The sequence below is a fragment of the Geotrypetes seraphini genome, chromosome 2 (genome assembly GCF_902459505.1).
Source record: "Geotrypetes seraphini chromosome 2, aGeoSer1.1, whole genome shotgun sequence".
In the NCBI taxonomy this organism is placed as follows: Eukaryota; Metazoa; Chordata; class Amphibia; order Gymnophiona; family Dermophiidae; genus Geotrypetes; species Geotrypetes seraphini.
In genome coordinates, this window is record NC_047085.1 from 259,586,520 (window position 1) to 259,593,962 (window position 7,443).

Consider the following 7,443-nt stretch of genomic DNA (forward strand, 5'->3'; position numbering starts at 1 on the left):
ATTTTTTTGCGTAAGAATATTTGGATTACCATTACTTTGAGCTTATAAGAATAATCTAAATCTCTACCAGAGATCAGAGAGTGATGCTCTATATATCAATGCAACGATTGGATGGTAAACTCTTTTCTCAAGAGGAGGTTTTCACCCCCTCTTCAGGGTTTCACTTCTCTGAGCATTTTTCAAAGTTGCAGTCACTCTCTCCTCACTGGTAATTATTACTTAGTCGGACATTCCTTGAAGACAGAAGCTGGAACATAACATAACATTGTGCTTGTTAACTGTGTAACCGTAAGTTCAACGTGGTTTACAAAAGTTTATAAAAGTAAACATGATTACAGGGAATAGAATAAATTAATTAGTCAAGTGCTTGGGAAAAAAAAGATAGGTCTTCAGCTGTATTCCACAAATGTTTGTAGGAGTAAGCTGTGAACCAGCAGTGTTCGAAATTCTTTATCATGAGAAGCCGCTTGAAACGCTAAAGTATGACTAAGAAATTTCCTGCTTTTACAACCCTGAACAGAAGGAAAGCTAAAGAGGGCATGGAAATAAAATCATGAGCAGGTCAGCAGGACTCCATGCAGAATGGCGAAAGCTGGGCGCAGGGCGGATTCCCAGAGAGAAGGAAGGGGTACTGCTTTGGGGTGGGGTACAAGAGAAAGGGTAAAAGAGGAAAAGAAGCTGGGTAGGGGTGGAATATAGGGACAGGAAGAATGGCCTTGGAGGCAAGATAAAGAAGGATAAATGCAGTGGAGGGTGTGTGAGGGCCCAAAGGGTACAGAGAACTACAAAGGAAATGAGAAAAGGTCCCCATGCTTTTATCTATTTTTTTAAAACTATGACATTTTCCTGAAAGGGAGGTGCACCATTCCTGGAGATACTGCAATACCAGGTTGATGCGTGGAGTGGATGAAGCAAGCTCATATTCCATCTCCCTGTTCCAAAAATCAATTTAATATATCATCCCTAGATAAGGGACATATCAGATATTAAACTGATAAGAACAGATACTTTCTAGAAAAGTTTATTGTCAAAACAATATACAGCAATACAAAAAAACACAGCACAAGCCAATACAAAATCAATGCACAATGACCCCTCTGTCAAACAGCTAAGCCTAACCCCACCCTAATACTCAGCAAACCAATCAGCAAAGGGGACAGGAGAAGCCCCTTGGAACCACAATCATTCCCAGTCAATTACGTAGTCCACGCCTGCAGTAAAGGCCAACGCCAATCAGCATATGCCGCTGCCATACACGAGCTTTGTCCTTCACGCACCACATATGCAAGCAGAAGACGTCTCCCGAGCTGACAAATCATGGAGGTATGCATTGGAACCGACTTCCACAGCTTCAGGCACTGCGCCCTCCACAAAGCATCCTTCAAACAGTTAACACCAATGCAGAGACGTTGCTCTGAACTCCGAGAAGCAAACTGGCCTCATAGCACCCCTTCTGCTGACAACACGACATCTGGATTGAATACTCTTCTCCATGAAGCTGTCTTTGCCACACATATTGTGCAACACCACAGTGCCAAAAGAGATGAGCAGGGGACTCCTCATCCCCATATCCTTCCCATACACACTCCATCGTGGGAACTAATCTCCGCTTGAATAAAAATGTCCTTGTTTGTAGACACGCATGAACAGCATTAAAGGGAAGGTCTTTTTGCTCATTCAAAAGATATTTTGCATTGACCTTCTTCCACACCTTTCTGCAAGCGACCTCATTCAATTTCCCAATCGGGGACAATTTCAATTTACTTGTCAAAAGAGCCATTTCTATCCCCTTCGCCGATAAGCCAGCCAAAGGCAGATCCCCCAAAGCAAATTGACGAATACAATCTTTTGCCACCTGATACACATAAGGGCAAGAATATGCATGAGGAACAGTATGCTGCCACTGAAGTCCCCACTGAAGACACACAAACCTCTGGAGGTACAACCTCGCAAAGAAGGTCCACAACCTGTCCTCATGCTTACCCTCCACCGCCGCTCTCACACATACAGATACAAACATACCCAATAATTTAAATTCCAAATCATGCACACCCCTTCCCCCTCCACTCCGGAGGGCTACACATCCCCTCCCGTTTAAGGCGCTCCATCTTCGCCCCTCAGACAAAACAAAACATCAAACGCTTCAACACTCGAAGATATATCTTTCCAATAGGAAAAACTGGGGCTATATGCTGCACAGAAGGCAACAGCTCATTCTTGACCACCAAGACGCACCCTGACAAAGTCAACTTCCTGGAATGCCAAAATCAAATCTTGCCTTGTAGGCGCTCCACAGCCTGCTGCCAATTCAGGCTAACCATAGATTTCAAAAAAACCAACCCCAAGCCCCGAATCCCTTCTGGAACCACCCTCAAGCCCCAATCCACCAACCCACTCCTCCAGTTCCATTAAAAACACTCACTCTTCCCCATATGTATCTTGGACGAGGAAGCCTTAGCAAATCTACTACAATGCCTCCCCATCCACTTCAAAGAATCGTTATCACAGCAAAAAATAGTAATATCATCCATATATAACATAATACGGGCCTCCAAACCCCCACCCCCAGGAAGAGGCACTCCCCGTATCCGCCGCTTCTTCCGAATAGCAGCTGCAAACGGCTCTATGTTATGTTATGTTCTATAGCCAATACATACAACAAGGGGGAAAGAGGACAACCCTGCTTCACCCCCGACTCAACCCCAAACTGCGCTGAGACAAACCCATTCACCAAAATCTTACTATGAACTCCTAACAGTAAGGTCTTCATCCACCCGATAAAGGAATAGCCCAACCACATCTTCACCATAACTGCCCAAAGGAAGTCCCTATTAACCCTATCATATGTCTCCTCCTAATCAAGAGAGACAACACAGACCGGCTGCGAGCGTTCCTCAAAATACAGGAAAACATCCCTAACCAAGGTCTGGTTGTCCACTATCTGACGGCCTGGAATACCACAAGTCTGAGCTGGCCCTACAAGTCTACCCACCACCCCCTGTAGGTGAAAAAACAAACACTTAGCCAACATCTTATAATCCGTGTTCAGAAGGGTAATTGGGTGCCAGTTTTCCATTCTCCGCAAATCACCCTTCTTTTTAATCAACACAATTAAACCCTTCTTGAAAGAGGGCGGCAATTGCCCTCCAGCCAAGCTTTCCCTACACACAGCCAACAACACCCCTCGCAAAAGAGGCCAAAACTCCCTATAAAACTCCACTGGCAAGCCATCCAAACCAGGGACTTTACCTCCATTCAAAGATTGCAACACTCGGTCAAATTCCTCCTCCTCCAACTCCCTTCCCAAGTGCTCAACCTCCTCCTGCCAAAGCGCCAGTGTGGTTTTGAGAAGCCATAGGGTTGTGAAAAATCTATAAAATAAACCCACTAGGATGTTTGAATAAATACACCCAATTGGGCAGGAAAATTGAATCAAAAAACCAATTCAATAGGCTGAATCGAATCGAAATTTTTTTTTTTTTCCCCCTGAATCTGGCAGCACTAGTTTGCGCTACTGTCTTAAACTTTAGGACCTGGGATTGGGGAGAGATGGCATCTTCAGTACTTTATAATGCAATTGAAATGAGGATTTGGTCAGATTTTTGAAGGGTCTTCAGAAGAAAAATATTGTATAGGCCGGGGACATGAGACAGCAGGAAACGGGAACTTTTCTTCCTTCTATTTTTGTGAATGGCAAGGCTGAGGATGTCAGAGTTCAGTTAAAATATGTGCTTTATAAGAAAATATAATAATGTGTTTTATAAAGTTTATAAGCATTGCTGGCCTACCCGGTGAAGTGTTCCTAATGGTGGTGGTGCTGGCAGCGTGTCAATGTGTTGTGAGGAAGAGGTGGTCTGGGAAATTCTATTGAGCAAACTCCGGGCCCATTTCCACTCCCCAGTTAGTCCATTCCACTCAACTGGTTCACACACTGAGTGGGTCTTTGGGTGTTGTGCCTGGATAGTCGTTTTGGGATCTCTTCCAGTGGTTTGTCAGTATCTCCTTGTGTTCCAAGGAAGGAAACTTTGTTAACCTTAGCATTAACCTTCAGAATATGTTTGTAACAGCGCTGCTTGTGTGGCATTAGGCTATGTAGTGATCGAAAGAAAAAACCACACCTTTGCACATTTTTACACTATATGATGGCTGTATGAAGAGATTCAAATTTCCTGCACAGCTAAGTCCTTGTGAAGTTACCTTGTTCTTTCTGTATTTGATATCTAGCAAGGTCTCTGTTTGGAAGGAAAGATCTAAGCTTAAAAATGAAGTGGCCAGAAGTTATGGTAAAAGCAGATAGCGTTGCTGATTTTAAGAAAGGTTTGGACAAATTCCTAGAGGAAAAGTCCAAAATCTGTTATTAAGACATGGGGGAAGTGTCTGCTTGCCCTGAATCGGTAGCATGGAATGTTGCTACTCTTTGGATTTTGACCAGGTACTAGTGACCTGGTTTGGTTACCATGAGAATGGGCTACTGGGCATGATGGACCATTGGTCTGACCAAGTTAGGCTATTCTTATGTTATGTTCTCATCTGTAGGGGCCTTTGTTTTCACTTCTTATTTTAATGTATTTTTTTCTTGGAACTTATCAGTGTTTTTTATAATGGGAACAAAAATGGAAGAGAATTAATGTGTGTGGAAAGGGGGGGGGGGGTAACTAATTTCTTCAGCTAAATAATTCAATCCACCTCAACCAGACATAGGAGAACTCATGCACCATTCACACACCCTCCAACCAAAAACGTCAAAAGAAAAAAACTGTTCGACAACCTCCTAGCCATTCGAGCTGCAACACTCGACCCCCCTAACTCTACAACCTATTGACCTCGACCATAGACTACAAAACCTGCAAAAAAGAAATAAAAACCCTTCTATTCAAAAAACACATAAAACCGAACTAACACAATCAGAACTGTCCCAAGCATCACCTGCAACTACTCCATATGTACTTCTGATGTCATGACAATTCAGACATAATTTATGTTGTTTGGAATAATGGTTACATATATGAGGTTCAATAAAATAAAATTTTCACTGCCTGTTTCTATTCTGACCATTTATTCAGTTTCATGGTTATTACAAAAAATATTTTTTTACATGGTGGGGGGGGGGAGGTGTCAAAAAAATGATGGGCCCCGGGTGCCACATACCCTAGGTACGCTACTGATGAGGAACATTATGCTGCCACTGAAGTCCCCACTGAAGACACAAAAAAACTCTGGCAGTACAACCTCGCAAAGAAGGTCCACAACCTGTCTTCTCGCTTAACCTCCACCGCTGCTCTCACACAAACTGACATAAACATACCCAAAAATTTAAGTTCCAAATCAGGCACATTCCTCCCCCCTCACTCTGGAGGACTACACAACACCTCCCGTTTAATTCACTCCATCTTCGCCCCCCAGAAAAAACAAAACATCAAACGCTTCAATACTCGAAGATACACCTTTCCAATAGGAAAAACCGGTGCTATATGCTGCACAGTAGGCAACAGTTCATTCTTGACCACCAAGATTCGCCCTGACAAAGTCAACTTTCTGGATTGCCAAAAACTAATCTTGACTTATAGTCGCTCCACAGCCTGCTGCCAGTTCATGCTAACCATATGTTTCCCAAAAAACAACCCCAAACCCTGATCCCCCCTGTAACCACCCTCAAGCCCCAATTCACCAACCCACCCCTCCAATTCAGGTACAAACATTCACTTTTCCCCATATTTATCTTGGACGAGGAGGCCTTGGCAAACCTACTGCAATGCCACACCATCCACTTCAAAGAATCATTATCACGACAAAAAATAGTAATATCCATATACAACATAATACGGTCCTCCAAACCCCCTCCCCCGGAAGAGGCACACCCCGTGTTCGCTGCTCCTTCCGAATAGCAGCTGCAAACGGCTCTATGGCCAAAACATACAACAAGGGGGAAAGAGGACAGCCCTGTCTCACCCCCGACTCCACCTCAAACTGCGCAGTGACAAACCCATTTACCAGAACCCGACTATGAACTCCTAATAGTAAGACCTTCACCCACCCGATAAAGGAACCTCCCAGCCCCATCTGTGCCATAATTGCCCAAAGGAAATCCCGATTAACCCTATCATATGCCTTCTCTTGATCAAGAGAGACAACAAAGACCGGCTGCGAGCGCTCCTCACAATACAGGAGAACATCCCTAACCAAGGCCTGGTTATCCACTATCTGACGTCCTGGAATGCCACAAGCCTGAGCAGGCCCTACAAGCCTACCAACCACCCCCTGTAGGCGAAAAAACAAACACTTAGCCAGCAGCTTATAATCCGTGTTAAGAAGAGTAATTGGGCGCCAGTTTTCCATTCTCCGCAAATCACCCTTTTTTTTAATCAACACTATTAAACCCTGCTTGAAGGAGGGAGGCAACTGCCCTCTAGCTAAGCTCTCCCTAAGCACTTCCAACAACTCCCCTCGCAAAAGAGGCCAGAACTCTCTATAAAACTCCACAGGAAGGCCGTCCAAACCTGGAACTTTTCCTCCATTCAAGGATTGCATTGCCTGGTCATATTCCCCCTCCTCCAACACCCTACCCAAGTGCTCACCCTCCTCCTGCTGGAGCACCCCATCCAAATACCCCAAATACTCCTGAGTCACCCCATCTCCCAATCCCTACGCGCATACAGATTAGAAAAAAACCGCAACGCAACTGACTGAAGTTACCCCCTTATCATCCAACAATCCAGAAATGAGAGTTAATACTAATAATAATAATAATAATAACAACTTTATTTTTGTATACCGCAGTACCAGAATAGTTCAGAGCAGTTTACATGGCAAGAGACTGTACATCTACAGCGAAGTTACAAATAAGTCAATTAATCAATATAGCTTAGCAAGTCGGGAGCAGGCAAAAAGGAGTTAGCATGGTTATAAACAAGTCAATCAGCGTAGCTTAGGAAGTCGAGAGCACGTAGGTAGGAGGCAGGTAGGTAGGAGGTGCAGGTGGGTGGGAGGAACACGGAATAGTTAAAGGTAGAATTGCAAGGAGGGCGTGAGTCGGAGATATTTGTCAAGGAGGGCGGGAGTCAGAGATATTTGTCAAAGAGATAAGTTTTGATTGATTTCCTTAAAGTTTGGTAGGAGGGAGAATTAGAGATGAAAGTGGAAAGACATTTGTTCCATTTGCCTGCCTGGAACGCCAGAGATCTGTCAAGGAATCTCTTGTAGATGCAGCACTTTAGGGATGGGAAGGCAAACAGGTGGGCGTTACGCGTGCGGGTGGGGCCAGGACAGACAAAGTGATCTGACAGGTAGATTGGAGACGAGCCTGTTAAGGTTTTGAAGCAGAGGCAAGCAAATTTGAAGATAATCCTTGCCTCCATTGGCAGCCAGTGCAGTTTTTTGTAGAAGGGGCTTATATGGTCTTGTTTTTTGAGATTGTAGATGAGTCAAACGGCTGCATTTTGAACG

The 7,443-nt window shown here is 44.2% G+C and overlaps 1 pseudogene; it reads right to left on the reverse strand.

Annotated features, from left to right (window-relative positions):
- Nucleotides 1-852: 852 nt before the first annotated feature.
- LOC117356089 lies at nucleotides 853-1,022 on the reverse strand (annotated as a pseudogene).
- Between the last annotated feature and the right edge of the window lie 6,421 nt (nucleotides 1,023-7,443).